The sequence below is a fragment of the Bos grunniens genome, chromosome 2, assembly GCF_055505025.1.
Source record: "Bos grunniens cultivar Pamir isolate PY7600 chromosome 2, Bosgru_T2T1.0, whole genome shotgun sequence".
NCBI classification, from domain to species: domain Eukaryota; kingdom Metazoa; phylum Chordata; class Mammalia; order Artiodactyla; family Bovidae; genus Bos; species Bos grunniens.
In genome coordinates this window covers 39,915,404-39,926,764 of record NC_141166.1, presented here as the reverse complement: position 1 = coordinate 39,926,764, position 11,361 = coordinate 39,915,404, and positions in this window count along the sequence as shown.

The window sequence follows — 11,361 nt, the reverse complement described above, 5'->3', positions numbered from 1 at the left end:
TCAGGTGGTCTGGTATTCCCATCTCTTGAAGAGTTTTCCATAGTGTATTGTGATCCACACAATCAAAGGCTTTGGCAGAGTCAACAAAGCAGAAATAGATGTTTTTCTGGAACTCTCTTGCTTTTTTGCTGATCCAGCGGATGTTGGCAACTTGATCTCTGGTTCCTCTGCCTTTTCTAAAACCAGCTTAACAACTGGAAGTTCACGGTTCACGTATTGCTGAAGTCTGGCTTGGAGAATTTTGAGCATTACTTTACTAGCGTGTGAGATGAGTGCAATGGTGCAGTAGTTTGAGCATTCTTTGGCATTGCCTTTCTTTGGGATTGGAATGAAAACTGACCTTTTCCAGTCGTGTGGCCACTGCTGAGTTTTCCAAATTTGCTGGCATATTGAGTGCAGCACTTTCACAGCACCATCTTTCAGGATTTGAAATAGCTCAACTGGAATTCCATCACCTCCAGCACCATTCCTCCCAATTAAAATTCAGGGTTGTTTTCCTTTAGGATTGACTTGGTTTGATCTCCTGCCACATATCAGTTCAGTAGTGATGCTTTCTAAGGCCCACTTGACTTCACATTCCAGGATGTCTGGCTCTAGGTGAGTGATGACACCATCGTGATTATCTGAGTCATGAAGATCTTTTTTGTACAGTTCTTCTGTGTATTCTTGCCACCTCTTCTTAATATCTTCTGCTTCTGTTAGGTCCATACCATTTCTGTCCTTTATCGAGCCTATCTTTGCATGAAATGTTCCCTTGGTATCTCTAATTTTCTTGATGAGATCTTTAGTCTTTCCCATTGTGTTGTTTTCCTCTATTTCTTTGCATTGATTGCTGAGGAAGGCTTTCTTATCTCCTTGCTATTCTTTGGAACTCTGCATTCAGATGCTTATATCTTTCTTTTTCTCCTTTGCTTTTCGCTTCTCTTCTTTTCACAGCTATTTGTAAGGCCTCCCCAGACAGCCATTTTGCTTTTTTGCATTTCTTTTCCATGAGGATGGTCTTAATCCCTGTCTCCTGTACAGTGTCACGAACCTCTGTCCATAGTTCATCAGGCACTCTATTTATCAGATCTAGTCCCTTAAATCTATTTCTCACTTCCACTGTATAATCATAAGGGATTTGATTTAGGTCATACCTGAATGGTCCTGGGCGGCCCCATGGGCATGGCTTAGTTTCACTGAGTTAGACAAGGCTGTGATCCTACTGTGATTAGATTGACTAGTTTTCTGTGAGTATGGTTTCAGTGTGTCTGCCCTCCAATGCCCTCTTGCAACACCTACCGTCTTACTTGGTTTTCTCTTACCGTGGACGTGGGGTATCTCTTTCACAGCTGCTCCAGCAAAGCGCAGCCGCTGCTCCTTACCTTGGATGAGGGGTATCTCCTCACCGCTGCCCCTTCTGACTCTGAACGTGGAATAGCTCCTCTAGGCTCTCCTGTGCCTGTGCAGCCACCGCTCCTTGGAGGTGGGATTGCTCCTTCTGGCCACAGGCCCTGGCCTTGGGCATGGGGTAGGTCTTCCCGGCCACCGCCCCTGGCCTCATACGTGGGTAGTTCCTCTCGGCCGCCACCCCTGACCTCGGACACCGGGTAGCTCCTCCAGGCCGCCGCCCCTGACCTCAGACGTGGGGTAACTCCTTGGTGGCCTCCTCTCGGGCATGGGGTCCTCCCGGCTTCTGCCCCTGACCTTGGATGTTGGGTAGCCGACCGCGCTAAATGCGCCGGTCGCAGCTGCCTGCGCTCAATGGTGGAGAGGTCTGACAGAATGTGGTCCACTGGAGAAGGGAATGGCAAACCACTTCAGTATTCTTGCCTTGAGAACCTCATAAGCAGTATGAAAAGACAAAAGGATAGGATACTGAAAGAGGAACTCCCCAGGTCAGTAGGTGCCCCATATGCTACTGGAGATCAGTGGAGAAAAAATACCAGAAAGAATGAAGGGATGGAGCCAAAGCAAAAACAATACCCAGGTGTGGATGTGACTGGTGATAGAAGCAAGGTCTGATGCTGTAAAGAGCAATATTGCATAGGAACCTGGAATGTCAGGTCCATGAATCAAGGCAAATTGGAAGTGGTCAAACAAGAGATGGCAAGAGTAAACGTCAACATTCTAGGAATCAGCGAACTCAAATGGACTGGAATGGGTGAATTTAACTCAGATGACCATTATATCTACTACTGCGGGCAGGAATCCCTTAGAAGAAATGGAGTAGCCATCATGGTCAACAAAAGAGTTCGAAATGCAGTACTTGGATACAATCTCAAAAACGACAGAATGATCTCTGTTCGTTTCCAAGGCAAACCATTCAATATCACAGTAATCCAAGTCTATGCCCCAACCAGTAACGCTGAAGAAGCTGAAGTTGAATGGTTCTATGAAGACCTACAAGACCTTTTAGAACTAACACCCCAAAAAGATGTCCTTTTCATTATAGGGGATTGGAATGCAAAAGTAGGCAGTCAAGAAACACCTGGAGTAACAGGCAAATTTGGCCTTGGAATACGGAAAGAAGCAGGGCAAAGACTAATAGAGTTTTGCCAAGAAAATGCACTGGTCATAGCAAACACCCTCTTCCAACAACACAAGAGAAGACTCTACACATAGACATCACCATATGGTCAACACCAAAATCAGATTAATTATATTCTTTGCAGCCAAAGATGGAGAAGCTCTACACAGTCAGCAAAAACAAGACCAGGAGCTGACTGTGGCTCAGATCATGAACTCTTTATTGCCAAATTCAGACTGAAATTGAAGAAAGTAGGGAAAACCACTAGACCATTCAGGTATGACCTAAATCAAATCCCTTATGATTATACAGTGGAAGTGAGAAATAGATTTAAGGGACTAGATCTGATAGATAGAGTGCCTGATGAACTATGGACTGAGGTTCATAACATTGTACAGGAGACAGTGATCAAGACCATCCTCATGGAAAAGAAATGCAAAAAAGCAAAATGGCTGTCTGGGGAGGCCTTACAAATAGCTGTGAAAAGAAGAGAAGTGAAAAGCAAAGGAGAAAAGGAAAGATATAAGCATCTGAATGCAGAGTTCCAAAGAATAGCAAGAAGAGATAAGAATGCCTTCCTCAGCAATCAATGCAAAGAAATAGAGGAAAACAACACAATGGGAAAGACTAAAGATCTCATCAGGAAAATTAGAGATACCAAGGGAACATTTCATGCAAAGATAGGCTCGATAAAGGACAGAAATGGTATGGACCTAACAGAAGCAGAAGATATTAAGAAGAGGTGGCAAGAATACACAGAACTGTACAAAAAAGATCTTCATGACTCAGATAATCACGATGGTGTCATCACTCACCTAGAGCCAGACATCCTGGAATGTGAAGTCAAGTGGGCCTTAGAAAGCATCACTACGAACAAAGCTAGTGGAGGTGATGGAATTCCAGTTGAGCTATTTCAAATCCTGAAAGATGATGCTGTGAAAGTGCTGCACTCAATATGCCAGCAAATTTGGAAAACTCAGCAGTGGCCACACGACTGGAAAAGGTCAGTTTTCATTCCAATCCCAAAGAAAGGCAATGCCAAAGAATGCTCAAACTACTGCACCATTGCACTCATCTCACACGCTAGTAAAGTAATGCTCAAAATTCTCCAAGCCAGGCTTCAGCAATACGTGAACCGTGAACTTCCAGTTGTTCAAGCTGGTTTTAGAAAAGGCAGAGGAACCAGAGATCAAGTTGCCAACATCTGCTGGATCAGCAAAAAGGCAAGAGAGTTCCAGAAAAACATCTATTTCTGCTTTGTTGACTCTGCCAAAGCCTTTGATTGTGTGGATCACAATACACTATGGAAAACTCTTCAAGAGATGGGAATACCAGACCACCTGACCTGCCTCTTAAGAAACCTGTATGCAGGTCAGGAAGCAACAGTTAGAACTGGACATGGAACAACAGACTGGTACCAAATAGGGAAAGGAGTACATCAAGGCTGTATATTGTCACCCTGATTATTTAACTTACATGCAGAGTACATCATGAGAAACGCTGGGCTGGAAGAAACACAAGCTGGAATCAAGATTGCTGGGAGAAATATCAATAACCTCAGATATGCAGATGACATCACCCTTATGGCAGAAAGTGAAGAGGAACGAAAAAGCCTCGTGATGAAAGTGAAAGTGGAAAGTGAAAAAGTTGGCTTAAAGCCCAACATTCAGAAAAAGAAGATCATGGCATCTGGTTCCATCACTTCATGGGAAATAGATGGGGAAACAGTGGAAACCGTGTCAGACTTTATTTTTTAGGGCTCCAAAATCACTGCAGATGGGAACTTCAGCCATGAAATTAAAAGACACTTACTCCTTGGAAGAAAAGTTATGACCAACCTAGATAGCATATTCAAAAGCAGAGACATTTCTTTGCCAACAAAGGTCCGTCTAGTCAAGGCTATGGTTTTTCCTGTGGTCATGTATGGATGTGAGAGTTGGACTGTGAAGAAAGCTGAGCACCGAAGAACTGATGCCTTTGAACTGTGGTGTTGGAGAAGACTCTTGAGAGTCCCTTGGACTGCAGGGAGATCCAAACAGTCCATTCTGAAGGAGATCAGCCCTGGGATTTCTTTGGAAGGCATGATGCTAAAGTTGAAACCCCAGTACTTTGGCCACCTCATGAGAAGAGTTGACTCATTGGAAAAGACTCTGATGCTGTGAGGGATTGGGGGCAGGAGGAGAAGGGGACGACAAAGGATGAGATGGCTAGATGGCATCACTCACTCGATGGACATGAGTCTGAGTGAACTCTGGGAGTTGGTGATGGACAGGGAGGCCTGGCGTGCTGGTATTCATGGGGTCGCAAAGAGTTGGACATGACTGAGCGACTGAACTGAACTGAACTGAGTGGTCTAGTGGTCTTCCCCACTTTCTTCAATCAGGAATCCCTTAGAAAAAATGGAGTAGCCATCATGGTCAACAAAAGAGTCTGAAATGCAGTTCTTGGATGCAATCTCAAAAATGACAGAATGATCTCTGTTCATTTCCAAAGCAAACCGTTCAATATCAGTAATCCAAGCCTATGACCCAACCAGTAACACTGAAGAAGCTGAAGTTGAACGGTTCTATGAAGACCTCCAAGACCTTTTAGATCAGATCAGATCAGATCAGATCAGTCGCTCAGTCGTGTCCGACTCTTTGTGACCCCATGAATAGCAGCACGCCAGGCCTCCCTGTCCAACACCAACTCCCGGAGTTCACTCAGACTCACGTCCAATGAGTTAGTGATGCCATCCAGCCATCTCATCCTCTGTCGTCCCCTTCTCCTCCTGCCCCCAATCCCTCACAGCATCAGAGTCTTTTCCAGTGAGTCAACTCTTCGCATGAGGTGGCCAAAGTACTGGAGTTTCAGCTTTAGCATCATTTCTTCCAAAGAAATCCCAGGGCTGATCTCCTTCAGAATGGACTGGTTGGATCTCCTTGCAGTCCAAGGAACTCTCAAGAGTCTTCTCCAACACCACAGTTCAAAAGCATCAATTCTTTGGCGCTCAGCCTTCTTCACAATCCAACTCTCACATCCATACATGGCCACAGAAAAAACCATAGCCTTGACTAGACAGACCTTTGTTGGCAAAGAAATGTCTCTGCTTTTCAATATGCTATCTAGGTTGGTCATAACTTTCCTTCCAAGGAGTAAGTGTCTTTTAATTTCATGGCTGCAGTCACCATCTGCAGTGATTTTGGAGGCCCAAAAAATAAAGTCTGACACTGTTTCCACTGTTTCCCCATCTATTTCCCATGAAGTGATGGGACTGGATGCCATGTTCTTTGTTTTCTGAATGTTGAGCTTTAAGCCAACTTTTTCACTTTCCACTTTCACTTTCATCAAGAGGCTTTTTCTTTCCTCTTCACTTTCTGCCATAAGGGTGGTGTCATAGAACTAGCACCCAAAAAAGATATCCTTTTCATTATAGGGGACTGGAATGCAAAAGTAGGAAGTCAAGAAACACCTGGAGTAACAGGCAAATTTGGCCTTGGAGTACAGAATGAAGCAGGGCAAAGGCTAATAGAGTTTTGCCAAGAGAACCCACTGATCATAACAAACACTCTCTTCCAACAACACAAGAGAAAACTCTACACATGGCATCACCAGATGGTCAACACTGAAACCAGATTGATTATATTCTTTGCAGCCAAAAATGGAGAAGCTCTATACAGTCAACAAAAACAAGACAGGGAGCTGACTGTGGCTCAAATCATGAACTCTTCGCATTAGGTGGCCAAAATATTGGAGCTTCAACTTCAGCATCAGTCCTTCCAGTGAATATCAGGACTGATTTCCTTTTGGATTGACTGGTTTGATCTCCTTGCTGTCCAGGGACTCTCAAGAGTCTTATCCAGCAACACAATTCGAAAATATCATTTCTTAGGTTCTCAGCCTGCTTTATGGTCCAACTGTCACATACATACATAACTACTGGAAAAACCATAGCTTTGACTATATGGACCTTTTTCTGCAAAGTGATGTCTTTGCTTTTTAATATGCTCCCTAGTTTTAGTATAGCTTTCCTTCCAAAGAGTGTACATGCATGCTAAGTTGCTTCAATCATGTATGACTGTGCAACCCTATGGACTGTAGCCTGCCAAGCTCCTCTGTTCATGGGATTCTATTGGCAAGAATAATGGAGTGGGTTACCATGCCCTCTTCCAGTGGATCTTCCCAACCCAAGGATCAAACCCACGTCTCTTATGTCTCCTGCATTGGGAGGTGAATTCTTTACCACCAGCACCACCTGGGAAGCCCCTTCCAAGGAGCAAGTGTCTTAATTTCATGGCTGTAGTCACTATCTGCAGTGATTTTGGAGGTCAAGAAAATAAAATCTGGCAAGAATACTGGAGTGGTTTGCCATTCCCTCTTCTAGTGACCATGTTTTGTCAGAACTCTTCACTATGACCTGTCAGTCTTGAGTAGCCCTACAAGGCATGGCTCATAGCTTCACTGAGTTATGCAAGCCCCTTCACCACAACAGGGCTGTGATCCATGAAAGGGTAAAGAAATATAAATGAACTAAATTTGGATTCACTGCTTCGACTTTGGAGATTATTTCAAATTTACTAATCTATTCATTCTCTTTCTTTCCTTTCCAAAATATGTTTATGCTGTCTATATTGCTGATCTCTCTAGTCATTTTTTATTTCTTTGTTTTTCCTTCTCTTTTCTTGGAAGTTTGTTGTTTGTCCTCCTATCTCTGATCTGGTTTTCTACTCCATCTCTTTGGCTTACTTGTTTTGGATAAAGAAGTTTATATTTCTACTCTTGATTTTGGAGTTTTTTTCCCTGCTCCTGCCTTATTTCAATTTTCTCCCTTTTAATCTCAGTCTTCTTGATTTCATTAAAGCTTTGGCTTTCCTTTGATATTTATTCTCTCCATCATTGGAAGCCATATAATTTTAGAATTTGTGTTCTGAAGTTTTATTATGCATCTTTCAGTCTCAGAGGCACAATAAGATATCATCATACACTGATTATCTTGGCTAAAATAGAAAAGATTTGTAATATCAATGTCAATTCCTGGTATTGGATGATTGGAGTGATTGGCACTGTCATAAACTCATGGCTAGGGGGTGGAAATGCAAAATATAACATACAGTTTGAAAAACAGTTTGGCATATTCAAATAAAGGTAAATGTTCACTTACCATATGACCCAAACTCCTATTCTCAGATATTTATCTTACAGAAATGGTATTTCTGTGCAAAGATTTGCATTTAAATGTTTATAGGCACTTTATACATAATAGCCAAAATATATAAGAAATTAAATGTTTGATTAATGCAGATTGTGGCATATTGATAAAATGAAATCTTACTTAGAGAAAAGAAAAAGAGCTACTAGTAAAAGAAGCAGAAATACGGATGAAACCTCAAGAGCGTTATGTTCAACCAGGAAAAAAGCCATACACTGTATAATTTCATCTTTATGAGATTCTAGGAAAGACAAAACTGTAATGAGAAAACCAGTCAAAGTTTGTCAGGGTCAAGGGGTGAGGAAGATAATTGCCTGCCAAGGGATGTGAAGCAATTTTGGAGGGTGATGGAGACATTCTGTTTTTTGTTAGGAGGCAGTTCATGCGGTTGTGTACTTTTGTTAAACTCATCCTATTTCACACCTAAATGTGAATATGATTGTGTGTAAGTAATACACCCAAATCCTGGTAATGATTTACAACTATGCGTGAAGAACACATAGACTTTCTGATCAGGATATGATATTCTGAGGAGGACAGGTCAGCTTGTCGTCTTTTGTCTGGGGATGCCTAATATACATCCAAACATGAGGAAATCTCATAATAATCCAGAGGGATACATGATCCGTAAAACATCATCTTCGTTCCTCAGTACTGTACAAGGCAGGAGACAGCTGAGGAGCCATGTCAGATTAGAGGATATTAAAGACGTGACCACAAGACACAATGTATGCTCCTGTGTTAGAGGGAGAAAAGTACCACAGCAAATTGCTATTAGGATAGTTGACCAAATTAGAATATGGGCTATAGTCTAGATATCATAATATATTGTATCCATGTTTGATTTTCTGAATATTTTAATTAATTGTGGATATGTGTCCTTATTCTTAGGAAACAAATACATAATAAATTATTATGAGGTAAATTTGACAAAGGGTATGATAAATACCAAAAGGGAGGGAGAGTGTGTGTGAGGAAAGAGAGAAAAAGAGAAATTATAAAGAAGAATGATGAAATATTAAAAACTGGTGAATCGAGGTACAGGATTGCAATAGAAAAAAACACTTGTTCTTGGAAAGATATCCATGTCCTAATCCATTGAACCTGATATGATGTTCCCTTACACAGCAGAAAGAATGTTACAGATGTGATTTAGTTAAGAGTCTTCAGATGGAGAGGTACACTATCCTGGATTATCTGGTGGACCAAATGTAATCAATCACAGGGGTTATTATACAAGATAAGTTGGTATCAGAACTATCTACAAGCAGACCATTAGGTCAGACTCAAAAACTGGGTCACAGGAGCCCATCTAGGATGGATGCTCCTTATATTATTCGTGTCAGTGTAGAAACTTAATCTGGACAGAGGTGGCCTTGGTCTGCTGGAGTGGGTTCAGTATGCTGAGAAAGGGGGAAATTGTAATGAAAAGAGACAGACAGGAGCCTGGCAAGTGTGAAATTACAGACTACATTAGAGACAAAAAGAATAAATTCTTTGGTGCAAAAGTAATTATCATTCCTGAATAATGTATTCAAAGATCCTGTCTTGCTAATAGCAGGTCAGCTTTGTTATTTTTGAAAGCATGTACTGAAGAGATTTAATTTTAGCTCATAGACTGCAATTTCCTCAAAGAATTCTAAAACTCATTCTTGAGGATCTCCTTTAGGTAATACCTTTGTGACATTTTTTACTCCTCCCACCACCCAGTTGACAGTTTCTCTTTGCATTCATAAGTCTTGTTTTTTACACTGTAATTTTTGTTTCCTGCAGTATTTTTGAGCAAACCTGCCTTTATAAGTGGGTTTAGGTAACAGTTCCCCTTCTTCGGCAGAGCCTGAGTACTTGAGATTGCCATGTCCTCTGCTGCTGCTGCTGCTGCTAAGTCGCTTCAGTCGTGTCTGACTCTGTGAGACCCCATAGATGGCAGCCCACCAGGCTCCCCTGTCCCTGGGATTCTCCAGGCAAGAATACTGGAGTGAGTTGCCATTTCCTTCTCCAATGCATGAAGGTGAAAAGTGAAAGTGAAGTCGCTCAGTCCTGACCGACTCTGAGCGATCCCATGGACTGCAGCCTACCGGGCTCCTCTGTCCATAGGATTTTCCAGGCAAGAGTACTGGAGTGGGGTGCCATCACCTTCTCCAATACAGAACACTAAAACATCCCTTTACTTCTTTTGAATAATAACATTCCTCATAAATAGTACTTACTGTCTTTACTCAGCATTTCAGCAAGTGACAGTTCTGTCTCAAATATAAAAATCAAGCATTACTATGTGAAAAGAAGGAAATCTAAGTGGATCAAAGCATAAGCTCAAAGAAATTTATTTATGATTAAGGGAAAGAGTCTAGTGACTTCCATTTATAGCTATGACGGGACTCATTTATCATTTTGCAAGAACAAAAAAATGATGTTTTAATTTAAAAATTGCTGTTTTAAATTATATAGAGCCATGCATGATTTTAATGAATATCATGCATTGTTGGTTGCTTATTTTGTGTAAAATTCACAAGTTGCAAAGACGTTTTTGTTTTGTATAAGCAGTTATAAAAGTTTCTGTGTGGCATGAAAGTGAAAGTTAGTTGCTCAGTTATCTCTGACTCTTTGTGACCCTGTGGATGGTAGCCCACCAGACTCCTCTGTCCATGGGATTCTCCCAGCAAGAGTACTGGAGAGGGTTGCCATTTCCTTCTCCAGAGGATCTTCCTGACTTAAGGATTGAACCCGGGTCTCCTGTATTGCAGGCATATTCTTTACCATTTGAGCCACTAGGGAAGCCATCTGTGTGGCATAATTTAACTCGTTTTCTCAGTTCCTAATGCTACACATTCTGTATCTCTGACAGAATTAGGCAAATCATTTTCTGCCTATTGAAGACAGTGAAATACACCCTAAGTCTTTCTTATGCTCTGTCATCTTGGGTACTACTGGCAGCATTTATTTTTCATTTCTAGCATTCATATGTGGCATAAACATTTCTAGAAAATTTATTTCTCTAAAATCCTTCTATTAACACTGTACATTGCTCTGGAGACCTTGTAGAATCACCATCATCTTCATCTTCATCAACACCATCAAGTAAAAGTGAATGGAGCAATACTAAAAAAGCCTTCAATTAATTATAATTTACAATTATGCACAGAGATAGCCAATAGTATCTGCATCTAAATATTATGAAACAATCAAATACTTGAGTTAAATAAACACTATCAAATATACAAAATGCAACTAATAAAATCTTCTTAAACTTTAATTGACTTTTCTAGTTCGATTTTGAAAAAAATCATGTTTATATCACCCTTTCGATGAATAGCATTTGTAACCAAATTAAACAGAATTGCACCATTCCATTTACTTATAGCTAAATATATATGCTGAATATTTAACAAAAAAGCTTCTCCTTGGAAATAAAAGCCAGTCTTTTTTTTTTCATTTTTCCTTTAAAAGGATTTAAAGCCAATAGCTAACAAGTTTCCACTCCAAATGGAAGTTCCAGTAAGTGCCATAAACAGAATTGATGGTAATATGATCAGATACATATTTCCTAGGTTTTAGTAAGTTCAATGCAAAATCATCCTTTAATGGACCTTCAAGAAATGGTGACCCTCTAGGCCTATATCAAGTGTCATCTTTTGGAACAATAAATATTGTTGTTGTTCAGTTG